Raw genomic sequence first — 19,044 nt, 5'->3', positions numbered from 1 at the left:
TGGAAAGGTCTAATATCCATAAATCATTATGATGCTTTATACTTCATTTTGAAAACAATCCTGTCTTTTTATGTATTTCATCAGGCCTCGTTCCGACACTAGCGTATCTGTCAGTTTTTAGCACTGTCAGCAACAGACCTAGCTCATTTGTCTTTATTTCTCCAAAGCATTCCTCCTGCCTGTGCCTTTCTCAGAACACTAGTAGCTGACAGTTTCTCTCTGCCCAGAGAGTTCTAGCCTCAGACTTCTGCTACTGTAGCTACCCAGGTAGAACAGAGGACATCCCCACGCACAATTTTTTGAGCAGGAGAGTGAATGCAAATCAGCACAGTATCCGCATAAGGTCCTCGGTGACAGGACTTTTGGAAACATTTGCAGCGGCTTCTGGTTTTCACTCCCAGGATCTCACACTTGTGTCTGCACCAGGAAGAGCTCTGCTCAGGACCGGGCCCAAGGGAGCCGAGTGGCAGGGAGCTCCGAAAGGCACACTTACATCATCAGCCAAGACTGCTGTGCTGTGGAGGATGGGCACAGGGTTCTACTTCTCATAGTAGTAGAGCTTTTCATGAATCTAGAAGAAAAACAAGAGTATACAAGTTCACCTGCTAGCAAACAGTGAGATAGTTGAAGGGTTTTCAGCACTGCGAATAGAAACAGATCCACTAAACCTCAAAAAAAAATTAAACGTTTCTATAAATCTGTAGATAATAAATAAGTGGGCTTATTTCTATGGTCCAGTCTGATTCTTCTTTAAGATTCTCATGTCAATGTTCTATGTTTAAATCAAAGTTTTTCTAATTGCGACATCATTGACATGTACCACTGTAATACTTTTTATATGTACAACATAATGATTTGCTGTATATATATATTGCAAAATGGTTACCACAGTAAATTTAGTTACTATCACCGTACATTGTTACATGAGATGTCAAATGGGGGTAAAAATCATTATCAAATAGAGCCCACATAAAAGCTAAACCTTTTTCCCTTGAATAATTATGATAGTTTTCTAAAATATGTAACTTCTAAAACATATTGCTTCAGTACTTTAAGTATCAGTTGTTCATATCTCTACTAAAAACATACATGATGATTAATAAGGCGGCAGCCACTTGGGTTGGTACGTGATAACCATTAGAAGCAAGGGAACTGGCGTGGTGTGTGCCCTCCTAAGCATGCTGTTCCTTTCGCTTAGTCTTTTTTTTCCCCCAGATTGTCAACCTTTCTCCCAAATTCAAACTTCTAAGAAACAGAGGGAATGCTCCTAGATGAAGACATTTCTCAGAACTATTGAGCTTAGATAACTTTCTGTCCTGTAAAACAAGTAAAATTATACTATTAGGGAATAATTGGGTCCTTTCTTTCCCAACATTACCCAAGAAACAACAAAGGTGCACTAGAAGACACATGGAGTTCCTTAAAAAATCTGCTTTAACAAATGCAAAACTGTTGGCTTTTACATTTTATCTACTTCAGCTCTTACACAGGTGCCTTTAAAATGTTATACTTGAAAACTTACTTGAGCCTCTTCTTACTTACAGTTGAAGAAATTACCCCCCACACTATATATATAAAACAGTTGCACCGCAGAATTTCCAGTTTTTAATAGGTATCAAGTAATACACTCAGAGGTATCAGGCCATCTACTCTTTAAATAATAACTGGCGATGGTTCCACACATAGAAACAAATGAGTTGGGACTTAAAACTCAGGCCACCTGGCTCAGTGTCAGAGCTTGTCGTCACTCCACATGCCTGCCTCTCAGATTAACATCTTGTCTGCCTTTTCCACGGACCTCAATCATGGCTGGATGAACAGGATAGAGAGAGGCTCTCAGATATGTGACAAATAATACTGGCTGTTTCTAATGACTACGGGATTAGGAATGGCTTCTCTTCACCCCTCCCTGTCTTTTTTCTTTCCGACAATTCTTAATTTTTCCAGATGAATTTGTATTGATTCTGTACCATAATTACAACTTAAACATTATATGCCCCAAATAAAGACATTCTTCTCCACTTCATTTCCTTCTTCTGAGGGTCTTTTATAAACAAGGAGCCCCTCTTTCCACATCATCATCTTTCCATCTTCACCCAAGTGAGTTGAGTGCGTACCCCTACCCTGCCAACCCTGGGACGTTGTATTGTATCAGGAGTTTTTAAATGCTCTCCCAGAATTTCCAAATGCTGGTAACCCTATGATGATATGTGTTTTACTCCAGGACATAATTTTAAATATGAAGTTGGTATGAAAGTAAAAATTACTTCAAGTAATTAATGTTCAATCTCACAAAATATTTTCTACCATATGTACCAATAGTGTTTTCCGGGTGTGACCAGGTAATATGGGAATTCTATTTACAGAATTTATTTATAAATTTCCAAATACTAGCCATCTCATCATGGCTTTCCCAAAAGGGGCCTCACTTGGCTAGATATTTTGGTCACTTAATGTGCCGTGGAATCCATTGATGATATCTTACTGAGACTTTCCTCATTAGTTCTTGCAACTGAAGTTGGCTTTTTTTCTCCTGGTCCTGTCTTTATGGGGTCATAATATCAGTGTTACACTGCTTTCGCTTTTTTTTTACACTGTGGAAAGTTTCAATCTTTTTCTATGCTCTCAAATCTCAATGTCACTAAAGTAATCTCTTCTTTAAGTGTTTTATGGCATTCCCATGGGAAACCAGGAGGATCAGATACATTATGGAGGGCAGCTTCATCCCCCAACTTTATTTCTTGTGGGTGGTGTATGGAAATTTCTCCATTTAGGTTTTCTATCTCTTCCTTTGTCAGTTACAGTAAACACCGTTTTCCTACAAAATTACTCATTTTTTTCTGGCCTTAAAAAATTAAATGAATCTGACTCAGTTGGGGGATGGGGCAGATGGCAGAGGATTAGGGGTCCTCAAGCACCTGGCCCCACCAACTTACCTAGACCAGAGACCCCTTCTGGATCTCCTTCAGAGGTGGCTCGTGACCCCTGCAGCCCCCGCCCATCCCCATGCATCTCCTCGTGTTCGCAGGCTGCTCTGCCAGCACTCACCATTCGGGTCCTTCTCACAGTAGCACTGGTACTTGCACTCCACCACGTTCTCCAGAAAGGCCTTCACCTGCTCCTTGTCCTCGAAGTCCACCAGGCCTGGCACGGACCCTGCTGGCCTGGCAGAGCTCAGCCTGCCTCTCTGCATGCCTGTGGCGTGGTCACGTGAGCAAGTGGAAGGCCATGGCCTGGGGCGGAGCCTCCGGCTGGAGCCTGGGCGAGGCGTGCCCCCAAGGTCTCTGTGCTGGTCTCCCATTCAGGAAGGGAGTGCACCGTCCATCTACCTTTGAAGACCCTTGGCTGTTGCCACACCTCTTGCTTCTCTGGCTCCTTCCCTCTAACTGGTGACAGCCTCTCTGCAGCACTTCTGTGCCAGCTTTATGCCTCCCAGCATTACAGGATCCGTGGTCTCTCATGTGGCCCATGGGCAGTTTCCACTGGCAACTTAGCACTACTGAAAGAAAAAAAATCAATTAATATTTTTATGCATCTGGATTTGAAGTTGCAACAGGATTATTATTTTTGCATAATTGTTTTCATAAGGCTGTGCCAGTGCTGCACAGGCTAAGCTTGTCAGAGCTTTGCTATTAACCTTCGCAGTATTTGCTTATCACCATTGTGTTTGGAAAATTTCTACTATACAACTATAATTATCTCAAGTCATATATTCAATTAACTAAGATAGGTAAAAGACTTCAAATTAGTTCATAAAAGCCTAGTCATTGAATATAGCAATACAGAGGTGTCTGGGTGGCTGACTTGATTAAGCATCCAACTCTTGATCTTGGCTCAGGTCATGGTCTTTGGGTCATGAGATTGAGCCCCATGTTGGGCTCTGGACTCAGTGTGGAATCTGCTTGAGATTCTCTCTCCTCCTTCTACCCCTCTCCTCTCTCTCTCTCTAACAAATGTTGGGAAAATAAAGAAAATACTAATATAAACATAGAGGTTCCTATCTTCTGAATATTTAGGATCTAATTCCCAAACAATCCAAGGTTACAGGAATATAGACATTATGATATTCACCAATAAACTGACAATGTTCATACCAGCCCTCATTTAAACATTTCTTCCCACCTAATACATGCCCTCTATGCTGTCATTGGTTTTTACCTTGGATGCCATTAACATGACTGCAAAAATACAGGACTTCACAGGGCTGATGAAAATGATGACGAAGTGATGCTGGTGGTAAACAAGCCTCTGAAAGAGGTCTGCTAGTCAGCAACTGAGAAAAATGTAACATATCTGACAAAACTCCCCACTTTGAAAGGGAACAATCTGAATACTGAACTTTAAAAATGAACAAAAACCAAATACTACTGGAGAAACTAAAGTCTTCAAATATTTTTGTTAAACTGCCCTTTTAACTGGAAAAGTCAAAGTGCTATTATAAAATGTTAGCAGCAATATTATGCCAACAAAGGAAAATTCAGCAGGATACAATGCATCCATGCTAAGAATTAGCAGTTACAACTGTAACCTACAATATTCTTAATTACATTTCAAATGTGGTCACATTTTATATTTCCTGTTCCTACATAAAGTTCTGTTCACTTCCCCCACCATTTTCTTGCTCTTTTCGTACCTGTTTAATGCAGATTAATTGTAACTGGCCTTTTCCTACTATGTATTATTACTAGATAAATGGACCACAGAATAACAACATCAACAGAGAAAGCTAACAGGGTTCCGACCTTCACTGAGAGTGAATCTAGCTACGCCAGAAGTGGAACTGAAAATGCATTTATTTCACAAAAACAACCAAAAAAAATAATAAGCCACCCAAACAGTGTCAGAATACAAAGTACAATAATAAGAATTAGGTTTTCTTTATCCTGAGAGCTAATTTCCCCCACCTCCAGGGCTTTGTCATTTAAGAAATTCTGTTATACAGTGTCATGAAGCCACCAAATTTCTCCAATAATTTTTAAATTAAGGACATTGACCTTTTGCCAATAAACTGTTTCCAGAGAAAGCACAAACTAACGCTTTCTAGGATAAAAACTGATAGCCACTAAAAATAGAGATGAAAACAAAATAGACTATACAGGACAACTGGATTCCTACATGCACAAGAATGTAGATTCTTAGATCCCTATCTCACACCATACACAAAAAATTAGCTCAAATTTTAAATCAAGGGGTAAATCCTCATAACCTTGGGTTTGCAAAGAGATTCTTAGATATGCTACCAAGAGCATAAGCAGCACAAGATAAAATGGACACTGATCTTTATAGAAATTAGAACTTTTGTACAAAGGATACTATCAGACAAGTGAAATGATAGCCTACACAAGGGGAAAAATATTTGCAAGGCGAAAATATGATAAGGGTTTAATATCTAAAATATATAAAAAATGCCAAACTCAACAACAAAAAGGCAATCAGATCGCCAAAGACTACCTGAAAACATGTTCAACATCATTAGTCATTAGGGAAATGCAAATCAAAACCACAATGAACTACCACTTCATGCCCACGAGAATGGCTATAATCAAAAATTACTCAGTGTAACAGGTAGTGATGAGGATATGGAGAAATTGGAACCCTCATATAATGCTGTTAGGAATGTAAAATGGTGCAGACTCCACGGAAAACACTTTGATGGTTCCTTCTCACAAGCCTAAACAGAATTACTATATAAGCAGGCATTTCAGCTGCTAAGTGTCTACCCAAAAGAACCGCAATCGGGACTCAAAACAGATAGTTGTACAGCAATGTCCATTGCAGCACCATTCACAATAGCCAAAAGGCGGACACATGCAAGTGTCCATCAACAGACAAATGGACAAACAACATGCAGTGTATACACATAGTGCAATGTTATTCAACCATGAAAGAGAAGGAGATTCTGATACATGCTACAACATGGACAAACCTTGAAAGCATTGTATGGAGTGGTATAGTTACAAAAGGGCAAGTACTGTATAGTTCCACTTATGTGAACTATGTAAAACAGTTAAAATATAGAGACAAAGCGTAGAATGGTGGTTGCCGGGAGCTGGGGGTGGGCAACAAGGGAAGGTAGCGCTTAACAGCCACAGAGTTTCTGTGTAGAGTGATGAGAAGGTTTTGGAAATAGAGAGTGGTGATGTTTGCACGACATTCTGAATATACCTAATGCCATTACATTGTACGTTAACATGGTAAAAATGGCAAATTTTATACATGTATCTTACCTTAAAGAAAAACTGAAAAATAAAAGCCAACTACATGTACATTATGAAACATTGTACTCCTTACAGCTAAAAGAGAAATCACACCACTGCCATTAAGATTATACAATGAGTCTCAAAATGAAAGACAAAAACTACATAATGAATGAAAATTATTGGCAGAATTCCTGTATGAGAGGACTGTTGCACATACAAAGTTCTGTACAATGCCATGAGACACAACATATTCAGCAACTTGTTTACATGGCATTTCTGTAAAGACTAAGATAATAATCACAATAAGATGATATATTAAACCTTTTTAAATGAAGTTTATTTTTATCTATTTTTAATTCTTTTTCCCTTATTTTTTGTATATTTGTTATTGGGGTTCGATTGGCCAACATATACTACAACACCCGATGCTCATCCCGTCAAGTGCCCCCCTCAGTGCCAGTCACCCTGTCACCCCAACCCCGGCCAACCTCCCCTTCCACCACCCCTTCTTCATTTCCCAGAGTTAGGTGTCTCTTATGTGCTGTCACCCTCACTGATATTTCCCACTCATTTTCTTTCCTTTCCCCTTGAATCCCTTTCACTAGTTTTTATATTCCCCGAATGAATGAGACCATATGATGTTTGTCCCTCTCCGACTGACTTACTTCACTCAGAATAATATATTAAATCTAACAGACGACAGGGTAACAAATAGAGAATTTGCTTCTGTATCTCCCTCTAGATCTGGTCTAGTCTGATTCACCTGCTTCTTTTGTGTATAAATTTCTGTCACCAATTAACAGTATTTATTGAATACATACAGTACAGTACAGTCACTGCAGGAAAGTCTACTGCTATTACCCACTGTAATAAATAAAGCCATTCATTTGAAAAACTCAACAAAAGGAGAAATGACGGTTGGGCTTTTAGTAATAGCAAGAGCACACAATGTAGCAGAGTCATTGGCTAACATGTAGTAAGTATGCTAGCAGATATTTACCTTACAAGAAAACTATTAATAGAACAGAAGTGAAAGCCCACCTCTAAGAGCTACTGTGAGAAATGCCACTAAGTGATTTTCCTGTTTAAAAATGAAAAATCCAGGGCAGCCCGGGTGGCTCTGCAGTTTAGCGCCAGCTTCGGTCCAGGGCCTGATCTTGGGGACCGGGGATCGAGTCCGACATCTGGCTCCCTGCTCGGAGTCTGCTTCACCCTCTGCCTGTGTCTCTGCCTCTCTCTCGCTCTGTGTGTCTCTCATGAATAAATAAAATCTTAAAAATTAAATAAAAATTAAATAAAAATGAAAACCCATTATTACATGAAGACGACTTTTTGCTTCATTCATAAATACTTGAGGAGCAGTAACAAGGACAAGAACAAGTGTCCTGGTTTAATTTAAGAATGAAGCTCTATGTACTGATCTCCCCCCAACAAAAGTTGTATCCAAATGCCAAATCACACGCTGCTTTCTGTTCACACAGAACAGCTTGCGGTCAGCCACATACCTAATGAGCTTGATTTGCTATGGAAGAGAACTGTAAAAATAAAAACATGATCCATTCAAAACTCCAGAGTATACCTCATTTTGGAAGCCATTTGAAGAAAAAAGAGCAAGTTGAAGATGCTGATTTTCCATGATGAAATACACTCAATATCAAAAGGGAAAAATAATTCATGTTTTAAATGAAATATGAAAACAAAACATTTGTAGGACATTGGCAAGGCCAATAAAGTCCATTCTAGTTACTTCAAAGGGCTTCTGCAAGTGGCAATATTGCAGTGATATAGTCAAAACCTTTCTTCCTTCGAATCTACTGCTTTAAGAATGGAACTTCATGCTTTTGATGTTGGAAATAAAGGTTAACCAGGTTTCTTAAGATGAGCCTATGGTATAAACAATTTGAATGTTGGCCAAACATTTTTTTTCTTTTTTTTTAATAAATTTATTTTTTATTGGTGCTCAATTTGCCACCATACAGAATAACACTCAGTGCTCATCCCATCAAGTAAGTGCCCCCATCAGTGTCCGCCACCCAGTTACCCCCACCTGTCACCCACCTCCCCTTCAACTACCCCTAGTTCGTTTCCCAGAGTTAGGAGTCTGTCATGTTCTGTCTCCCTTTCTGATATTTCCCACTCATTTTTTCTTTCCCCTTTAATCCCTTTCATTATTTTTTATATTCCCCAAATGAATGAGACCATAAAATGTTTGTCCTTCTCCGATGGACTTATTTCACGCAGCATAATACCCTCCAGGTCCATCCACGTCGAAACAAATGATGGGTATTGGTCATTTCTAATGGCTGAGTAATATTCCATTGTATACATAAACCAATCTTCTTTACCCATTCATCTTTCGATGGACACCGAGGCTCCTTCCACAGTTTAGCTATTGTGGACACCGCTGCTAGAAACATCGAGGTGCAAGTGTCCTGGCGTTTCATTGCATTTGTATCTTTGGGATAAATCCCTAGCAGTGCAATTGCTGGGTCCTAGGGCAGGTCTATTTTTAACTCTTTGAGGAACCTCCACACAGTTTTCCAGGGTGGCTGCACCATTGCACATTCCTACCAACAGTGCAAGAGGGTTCCCTTTTCTCTGCATCCTCTCCAACTTTTGTGGTTTCCTGCCTTGTTAATTTTGCCCATTCTCACTGGTGTGAGGTGGTATCTCATTGTGGTTTTGATTTGTATTTCTCTGATGGCCAGTGATGCGGAGCATTTTCTCATGTGCTTCTTGGCCATGTCTGTGTCTTCCTCTGTGAGATTTCTGTTCATGTCTTTTGCCCGTATCTTGATTGGATTGTTTGTTTCTTTGCTGTTGAGTTTAAGAAGTTCTTTACAGATCTTGGATACTAGGCCTTTAACTGAGATGTCATTTGCCAATATCTTCTCCCATTATGTAGTTGTCTTTTAGTTTTGTTGACTGTATCTTTTGCTGTGCAAAAGCTTCTTATCTTGATGAAGTCCCCATAGTTCATTTTTGCTTTTGTTTCTCTTGCCTTCATGGATGTATCTTGCAAGAAGTTACTGTGGCCAAGTTCGAAAAGGGAGTTGCCTATGTTTTCCTCTAGGATTTTGATGGATTCTCGTCTCACATTTAGATCTTTCATCATTTTATCTTTGTATATGGTGCAAGAGAGTGGTCTAGTTTCATTCTTCTGCATGTGGATGTCCAATTTTCCAGCACCATTTACTGAAGAGACTGTCTTTTTTCCAGTGGATAGTCTTTCCTCCTTTGTCAAATATTAGTTGACCATAAAGTTGAGGGTCCACTTCTGGATTCTCATTTCTGTTCCATTGATCTATGTGTCTGTTTTTGTGCCAGTACCACACTGTCTTGATGACCACGGCTTTGTAGTACAACCTGAAATCTGGCATTGTGATGCCCATGGCTATGGTTTTCTTTTTTAAGATTCCCCTGGCTATTTGGGGTTTTTTCAGATTCCACACAAATCTTATAATAATTTTTTCCAACTCTCTGAAGAAGTCCATGGCATTTTGATAGGGATTGCATTAAACGTGTAAATTGGGATCCCTGGGTGGCGCAGCAGTTTAGCACCTGCCTTTGGCCCAGGGCGTGATCCTGGAGACCCGGGATCAGGCTCCCGGTGCATGGAGCCTGCTTCTCCCTCTGCCTGTGTCTTTGCCTCTCTCTCTCTCTGTGTGACTATCATAAGTAAATAAAAATTAAAAAATAAATAAAAATAAATAAAAATAAACGTGTAAATTGCCTTGGGTGATCACAATATTAATTCTTCCAATCCTTGAGCATGGAGTATTTTTCCATCACTTTGTGTCTTCCTCACTTTCTTTCAGAAGTGTTCTGTAGTTTTTAGGGTATACATCCTTTACCTATTTGGTTAGGTTTATTCCTAGGCATCTTATGCTTTTGGGTGCAATTGTAAAAGGGATTGACTCCGTAATTTCTCTTTCTTCAGTCTCATTGTTAGTGTACAGAAATGCCACTGAATTCTGGGCATTGATTTTGTATCCTGCCACACTTGGGCCGAACATTTTTAAAAGAATTAAACAGAACTTATTTAAAAGAAAAAAGTTATGTATGTATTGAAGTCTTTAAAAGAGCCAGAGGAAAAAAACATGCTTTGAAAGATTACTTCAAAACAGAGATCCTGACAGCTGACCTCTAACTAGAAATTTTAGGAATAATCATTTCATCATCTTTCACTATACTGAAATATAAATAGATGATAGATAGATAGATAGATAGATAGATGATAGATAGATACACAGATAGATAACAAGAGCCTACCTAGCATTCTTTGCTTACTAAAAATGCCATTCAAGAAGACGCAGGTGGCCTGGGTCGAGGTCCTGGGATCAAGTCCCTTGTTGGGCTCCCTGCTTGAAGCCTGCTTCTCCCTCTGCCTGTGTGTCTGCCTCTCTCACGACTAAATAAATAAAATCTAAAAAAAAAAAAAAAAGAACAGAGGCAAACAGGGAGATCATTCAAGATAGTCACATAAAAACTTCTGAAATCCTTTCCCTCAACAGACACAATATATCTACAGCTACATATAAAACAATTATCTCTGAGCAGGACAGCTACTCCACAACGAAGAATTAAACAGACAGGGAGGAGAGACAGATGTAGTTGTATTTTTGCCGAAAACCTCACCTCCCCCCATGCAACGACCTATGGAGGAGGGGTCGCACAAATACAGAACCCCTCCCTGAGGGAGGGAATCTGTACTACACATCAGGCACCATGACCCATGGGAGATGCACCAGACAGACAGCCCCCAAAGCACCTGGCTTTGGAAACCAGTGGAGCTTCCATCCAGGAGACTCCTAGGGCTGTACTGAGTGCAGGCTCTGCTTTTACAGGGCTCACAATCAGACTCATTTGCCTCAGGACCCAGTACAAAAGCACCAGTTTGAAAGGAGCCTAGACCAGATGTGAAGGGGTTCCATTTGCTAATCTTAAAGCATCTACCAGAAGGGCAAAAGCCCACTCAGATTCCCTCCAAAGACAAAAGATACCGGAGGGTGCCATATTTACGCTTTCTCTACCTTGCTACTGCCAATGCTGGCAGGAGCTATTTTTGCATTCCCATAACCTTCTAGTACCTCCTTCCCCCTCCATACTGCTGCCACGGCCCTGCCAGAAGCAGGAGGCCAGTGCCCTGACCTCTAGTTACACTCCCACTGCCAGAGGCCTCCAAGCCAGCAGGTACATGCAACCCACACAGGGGATGCCTACTGAATATGAGACTCTGGGGCCAGGGTGGATTGTGTTTGTGAGCCCCACAGGTCTAGAATAATTGGGGAAACAGTATGAGAGACAACCAAACACTGAAGCAAGGCTACTATAAACAAAAATGTTCACCCACACACAGCCACACCTTCAGGACTAGAAGAGATAGCTGTTTCACCTAACACAAAGACATACATACATACCAAGTCAGGCAACATGAGGAAACAGATAAACATGTTCCCAATGAAAGACCAGGATTAAACCCCAGAAAAACTCAACAAAGTGGGTATAGACCAAATGTACCTCAAAATGTAAGGCCACGTATGACCAGTGCACAGCTAGCATCATGCTCAACAGGGAAAAGCTTCCTGCTTAACATCAGGAACAAGGCGAGGATGCTAACACAGTATTGGAAGTCTTGGCCACAGCAGCTAGGAAGGAAAAAGAAAGAAATTGGAACCAAATTGTAAAGGAAGAAGTAAAACCATCACTATTTGTAGATGATACAATTTTATACACAGAAAACCCTAACGACTCTGTGGAAAAAAAAGACTGTTAGAACATTAGTTCTAACCTTATTTCTAAATAAATTCAGTAAAGTTGCAGGTACAAAACTGATATACACAATTCTGTCACACTTGTGTACACCAACAACAAACTATCAGGAAGAGAGACTAAGAAAACAAATCCCATTTAAAATTGCATGAAAAAATACCTAAGAATAAATTTAACCAAGGAGGTGAATGATCTATACTCTGAAAACTATAGGACACTGAGGAGAGACAATGACACTAATAAGTGGAAAGATATTCCATGCTCATGAAGAATATTGCAAAAATGTCCATACTGACCAGAGCAATCTACAGAGTCAAGGCAATCTCTATTGAAATTCTAGTGGCATTTTTCACAGAAATACAACAATCGTAAGATTTGTATAGAACCACAAAAGATCCCAAGCAGCCAAAGCAAATCTTGAGAAAGGACAAGTCTGAGACATTACACTCCTTGAATTCAAGCTGTAGTATCTAACAACTAAAGTAATCAAAATGTATGGTATTGGCATAAAAACAGACACACAGATTCGTGGGACAGAAAAGAGAGCCCCGAAATAAACCCAGGCATATAAGGCCAATTACTTTACAAGAAAAGAGGCAAGAATATACAATGGAGAAAGACAATCTCTTCAATAAATGGTGCTGGGAAACCTAGACACCTACATATAAAAGACTGAAACTGGGCCATCATCTCACACCATACAAAGAAATTAACTCAAAATGGATTAAAGACTGGAATGAAAATCCTGAAATCATTAAACTCCTAGAAGAAAACATGGGTCGTAAGCTCTCTGACATCACTCTTGGAGATTTTTTTTTTTCCTTTTTGGATCTTATGATTCCAAAGGCAGTGGCATCAAAAAACAAAAATAAATTAATGAGATAACATAAAACTAAAAAGCTTCTGCACAGCAAAGGAAATCATCAACAACAAAAAAGGCAATCTACCGAATAGAAGGAAGAAGAACTGCCAATTCTATCCAATAAGGGGTTAACAGCCAAAATATATACAGAAATTCATATAGCTCAATATCAACAAGAAACAAACAATTCAATATTAAAAAATGGACAGAGGATCTGAATAGACGTTTTCCCAAAGACGACATACAGATCACCAACAGGCACATGGGAAGATGCTCAACATCACAAATCATCAGAGTAATGCAAATCAAAATCACAGTGAGATATCGCTTCACACCTCTGAGAAAGGCCAATATCAGAAAGACAAGAAAAAACAAGTACTGATGAGGCTGTGGGCAAAGGGGGACCCTAGTGCACCGTTGGTGAGGTTGTAAATTGGTGCGGCCACCACAGAAAATAATCTGGAGAACAGTCAAAAACTTAAAAATACAACTCCCACATGATCCTGCAATTCCACTTTTGGGTATTTATCTGAAGATTCAAAAGGATACATGTACCTCTATGTTCACTGCAGCATTATTTAAAATAGCCAAGATATGGAAATAACCAAAGTGTCCTTCCTTTGAGGGATGAATGGGAAAAGATTTACACACACACACACACACACACACACACACGAATACTATTCAGCAAAAAAAAAAAAAAAAAAAAAAGGAATACTATTCAGCCATAAAATAAATTAGCCATTTGCAACTGGCATGAAGCTGAAGGGTATTATGCTAAGTGAAAAAAGTCAGAGAAAGACAGATATGGTATGATTTAACTTATACCTGAAACTAAACAACAAATAAAGTCAGAAATACAGAGAATACATGGGTGGTTGCCAAAAGGGCAGGGGGTGAGGCTGTGTGGGTAAAAACGGATAAAGGGGATCAAGAGTCCCATCATCCTCTTACAAAATGAATTCACGCACAGCATGGTGACTATAGTCAATAATAACGTATTGCAAATTTGAAAGTTGTTTTCAGAAAATACATCTGAAAAGTTCTTAGCACAAGAAAACAAATGGCGTGACTGTGCATGCAGAGAGATGTTAACTAGACTTACTATGGTGTTCATTGTGCAAGATATACAAATGCCAAATTTTATGTTGCACGCCTGAAACTAGTGTGTCATATATCGATTATAATTTAATAAAACGAAAAAAAAATGGAAGGAAATAAAAACATGTACTGATTCACTGAAAGACATAGTTTGATAGCCACAAACCCTCAATACAGGAGATTCTAGAGCTTTTTTACATTAAACAGGTGAAAAATCAGCCTGGATGACAAGGCTGAGCTGTAAGATTGGGACTAGAACAGGGATCCCTGGGTGGCGCAGCGGTTTGGCGCCTGCCTTTGGCCCAGGGCGCGATCCTGGAGACCTGGGATCGAATCCCACATCGGGCTCCCGGTGCATGGAGCCTGCTTCTCCCTCTGCCTGTGTCTCTGCCTCTCTCTCTCTCTGTAACTACCATAAATAAATAAAAATTTAAAAAAAAAAAAAAAAGATTGGGACTAGAACAAACAAAATGGTGGTTATACTAAATGAATAATGACGTTGATGTAAAGCAAAATAAGGATGTCTTCAAGGTTGTGAGGGGTTTTTGTTTTTCTGTTTGTTTTCTAGAGAGAATTAAAATACAGGACACAATAGCACTGAAGTTGGCAGGAAAGTATATGGGGCAAAAGTGCGCTAAGATTTCTGGATCTTTTCCAGATGACAATAGACAGATTAAGATAGGATTTTATAATAAAGGATTCATGTCATAATTTCTAAGGTAGCCACTCAAATAACAGAAAGAGAATGTATTAACTTCTCAACTCTATGCAGGGAAAACCCTAACCAATCCAAAAGAAACAAAGAAAAATCAGGACAAGAAAACACAAAATACGTCAGATTTTAAATTATAAAGATCATACGTCATAATGAACTGTAGTGAAGATATTCTAGCTGAAAGTAAAGACTTCTGACTTGTTACCTCAGAAAGCTCCAACTGTAATTCACAAAAGCTGTAATAAAGCAGGAATATGGAAGAGTTGACAATAAAAGGATAGGAAAAGATATCCTGCAAATGGCAACAAAAACATATCTACTTTAAAATAAACTCTATTAAAAAGTATAAAGTGTAGTAATTCACCAGCAAAATAACAAATTTATATTTAATAACAAATTTAAATATATACAACAAAAAATGAACAGAGGGAGCCTGGGTGGCTCAGTCGGTTAAGCACCTGCCTTCAACTCCCATCAAGATTCCAGGGTCCTGGAATCAAGGCCCACATCAGGGTCCTTGCTCCAGGGGGGAGACTGCTTCTCCCTCTCTCTCTCTCTCTGCCTGTCACTCCTCCTGCTTCTTCAGTGTCCGATAAATAAATTAAATTTAAAAAAGAAAAACACAAAAAAACTGAACAGAACTGCAAGAAGAAAACCATGGTCATAATGGGAAACTTTTTTACCATACTTTTGGTAACAGAGAATAAAACGAACAAAAATCAGTGAAAACACAGAATATTTGAATAGGTTTACAAACTTGATCTACAGACATATACAGAAAACTATACTTAATGACTGCAGAATATACCTTCTTTTTAGACACAGACAGGATACATTACAGATATTGAATATGTAGCTGGCCATAAAGTGTAAACACATTTCAAAGGACTGAAATAATGCAAATTAGGTTTTCTGACCTCAAAGCAATTAAGGTAGAAATCAGGAACAAGATAAATTAAAAAAATCCTTATTTGTAAATTCAAGAAAAGTCTAAGTAAGCAACTACAAAATGATTCTAAGTTAAGAAAACCAGTACCTTGGGAGAAATGGCCTTAAATGCTAACGTTAGGAAAAGAAGAAGGTTGAAAATTTATGAACAAACGTTCATAACTAGAAAAAGAATTTTTTTAAAAAATCAATGAAATAAAAACTAATATACAATGAGGAAAATTAATAAGGCCAAAGGTTTATATCTAAAAAGACTAATGCCAAAACTCTGGCAATATTGAGGAAAGAGAAGAAAGGGCAATAAGTACCAATATCAGGACCAAGAAGAAAAACAATTAGCATAGAAACTGCACATGTGAAATATTATAAGCAACCTTTTCAGAAATTTGACAATGTAGTTGAAATGGACCAAATCTTAGAAAAATATGAATCATTAAAACTAATCAAGAAGAAATAGAAAGCCTAAACGTTCTTGTCATCTTTAAAATAGTTACCAATATCCTTATCAAAAAGAAAACATCCGGGATCCCTGGGTGGCGCAGCGGTTTGGTGCCTGCCTTTGGCCCAGGGCGTGATCCCGGAGACCCGGGATCGAATCCCACATCGGGCTCCCGGTGCATGGAGCCTGCTTCTCCCTCTGCCTGTGTCTCTGCCTCCCTCTCCTTCTCTCTGTAACTATCATAAATAAATAAAAAAAAAATTAAAAAAAAAAAAAGAAAACATCCAGGCCCAAGTAACCCAACAAGTCAGTTCTGCTAAAGGACAAACGAACTTCAGTCTTTCATAAACTTACCCACAGAAGAGTAGAGACTTCCACCTCACAACATAAGGCTACCCAGGATATTGTGAAGATCTGATGAGAGAGATAAGAAAGCAAAATTATGGGCTGAAGTCTCATAAAAGGAGACATTAAAGTTCTAAATAAACTAGGAGTCAACTAACTCCAGCAGATTATATGTAAAGGAGAACAAATCATGAACAAATTAGGTTATCTCAAATAATAGTCCAATGATAGCCAGTTGAACAGTCAAAAATCAGTAAAAAAAAATGTCAAAAACCAATGAACTTTCCTATGTTGAGACTGACAGGAAACAAATCATATGATCATTACAATAAATAAATAAAAAGCACTTGACAAAGTCCAATGGCTAGTCATTTAAAAAGTCATTTTACAAAGAATAAACGGAAACTTCTTAAATTGAGTAAGTGGCAAATATGAAAAAAAATAATCTAGAGCAAATATGACAAAGAAGAAATGTTGAGAGAATTTCTTTTGAGATCCAGATTCACACATAATAAACAAAAATCTAGAGTAGCGAAATCAAAGTGAAAATGAAAAAGGGAATAGCTTTTTGGTCACACATTAAGGAAATGTTTCATGAATACAATTCAGAAATCACTAACCTAAAGGAAAATGGTGCTCGACGAGTAACTTCTGCATAGAGAATAGGGGAGGACAGAACAAAGCATGAGATGACAAAATATTTTTCCATATGTTTTCCCACCAAGAGAATCTGACATCAGCATGGTTTTACCTTTACCGGTGAATGCAGGCTTTTCTCACCAAACATATCCCAGAGGAAGGTCAGGTCTTCCTGGCTGTCCACACGTGGCCCCAGCCAGCCTGGCACAACAGCCAACAGCTCATACAGACCTAGAAAGTGAAAATAAAACACAAAGCGTAACCATAGAGTGATCTCATTAATTTCACTTAAGGTGTGTGTGAAGGATGGCTGGAACATGTCGTTTTTACTGGATCAGTAATCTGGGCCATCAAGCAGAATGCTTCTCCGCGGAAGCCAAGGAACCTTTTTGATTTTTAAAGCCCAAATATGTAGTATCAACAGGCTAGCCTAACCTTTCCTTTGTCAACATTCTCCAGGCATCCAAGTGGACACAACCCGAGGCAGAAAATGTGTACAAGCTATCAGAGGAAGAAGAAAACTAAATCATCACTACATTTGCCTCAGTGTTAGCCAAAGATCAAAAGGAGTCATGAATAGGAAAAACTCCTTAGAAGAGCAGAAAATTGATAGAGTGGCCCATTAAAAAGGTTTTGTGGTTTCCAAAGAGTTCCTAATGATATATAGCTTCAAAACCATTTGCGTTATCTACATCCAAATTCAAGTTCCAAAAAGCTAAGGCCTATTAAGCCATACGTGGTGTTGCTTTCTTGTAGCTGCTCATTTTTCAAAAAGCAACAACCACAAGCTACACAGAACTGAGTTTACCTTTAACTCCAATCTGGGCGTATGCCGTACCCTCTGAAAGAGTTAAGGAAAAGGATGCAGGTTCCTCGGGGCCCTCCTCACTAGAAGCTTCCTGGGGCTAGACAGTAGCACCCAGTTCCACCAGTAGCCTGTTGCAGAAACCCTCCCGCCTCCTTTGGGGCCCATCAGACTCCTGTCCAAGAACTGTTACGACAGTGCCTGCCCGGGGCCTCTTCAGGGAGGTGACCTAGAAGAAGTCAGTATCAACTCTCAGCACACGTTTCACTTTCCAGTGGGATTAATACGAGGTTAAAAGGAGAAACTTCCTTTTATTTCTGTCTGCTGTCTACAAGAGCACCGAAACCTCCTGGGATCTACGACACAGGAGTGTGCTGTTATTCCTGCTCTGAAGTGCTGCTGTTCATCACAGGGACAGCTTTACAAGATATGTAACTAGCAAAGAATCATAAATTATGGCCTGCTGATATGTCTATCTATTATCTTCCTAAAGTATTATCATATTCTGATAATCAGTGATCATTCACCAAATGTATTCGCTTTGCCTTGGAAAGCTGGATCTGTAACATGAGACGTTAAACTCAAACATTCCTGGGACTGCATGTGGCCAAAAAGATCTATTCTACTTCAGGGGGAAGAAAATGTCTCCCTATTACATACTAAGTATTCTTGATGATTTACACTTATTCCCTTAAAAACCTGGCATCATGCTTAAGCTAGCTCTTATTTATGATTTCATAAAACTATTTGTAAGGTGTCCCAAATAGTCTGTTTCATATGTAACTCAGTGAGCTTCAGCTATTGTTCTTATTATTAGTTATTCATCATGACTATTATTTTTTAAAGATTAATTTATTTTACAGAGAGGCAGGGGACAGGGGCAGAGAGAGACAGAATCTTAAGCAGACTCCACGCTCAGCATGGAGCTTGACACGAAGCTCCAAATCATGACCCTGATCATGGCTGGAGCTGAGACCAAGAGTCAGACACTCAACCCACTGCACCACCCAGGAGTGTCCATCGCTACTGCTATTGAAAAATCAAAACTCTGAGTCAAACAGACCTAGATTCAAACCAGGTCTATACTTCATTTACCCCCCATAACTTACCTCAGCCTTCTTTCCATCATATGTTCAAAAGAAACGGTAATCTACACCTATAGTAAACTGGACAGGAAAAAATATACATACGTATGCACATACACAAGTGTGTGCATAT

General features: G+C 39.2%; 1 long non-coding RNA gene across 3 annotated transcripts; it reads right to left on the bottom strand.

Annotated features, from left to right (window-relative positions):
• Positions 1-463: 463 nt before the first annotated feature.
• LOC119869225 lies at positions 464-17,254 on the bottom strand. 3 transcript variants are annotated; one of them, XR_005386792.1, is made up of 7 exons: positions 17,134-17,222; positions 17,003-17,033; positions 16,392-16,451; positions 11,721-11,848; positions 3,049-3,499; positions 1,090-1,316; positions 467-571 (listed from the first exon to the last, which is right to left on the bottom strand). It is a non-coding gene; the product is annotated as an uncharacterized LOC119869225 (long non-coding RNA). The 3 variants fall into 3 exon arrangements; XR_005386791.1 differs by lacking the exon at positions 17,003-17,033 and having other exon boundaries at positions 17,134-17,254; XR_005386793.1 differs by lacking the exons at positions 1,090-1,316; positions 17,003-17,033 and having other exon boundaries at positions 464-571; positions 17,134-17,254.
• Positions 17,255-19,044: the final 1,790 nt, after the last annotated feature.

Source organism: Canis lupus, unplaced genomic scaffold (genome assembly GCF_011100685.1).
Source record: "Canis lupus familiaris isolate Mischka breed German Shepherd unplaced genomic scaffold, alternate assembly UU_Cfam_GSD_1.0 chrUn_S1517H1701, whole genome shotgun sequence".
In the NCBI taxonomy this organism is placed as follows: Eukaryota; Metazoa; Chordata; class Mammalia; order Carnivora; family Canidae; genus Canis; species Canis lupus.
Note: the sequence above shows the minus strand (reverse complement) of the source record. Positions and strands in the feature narration are given on the sequence as shown.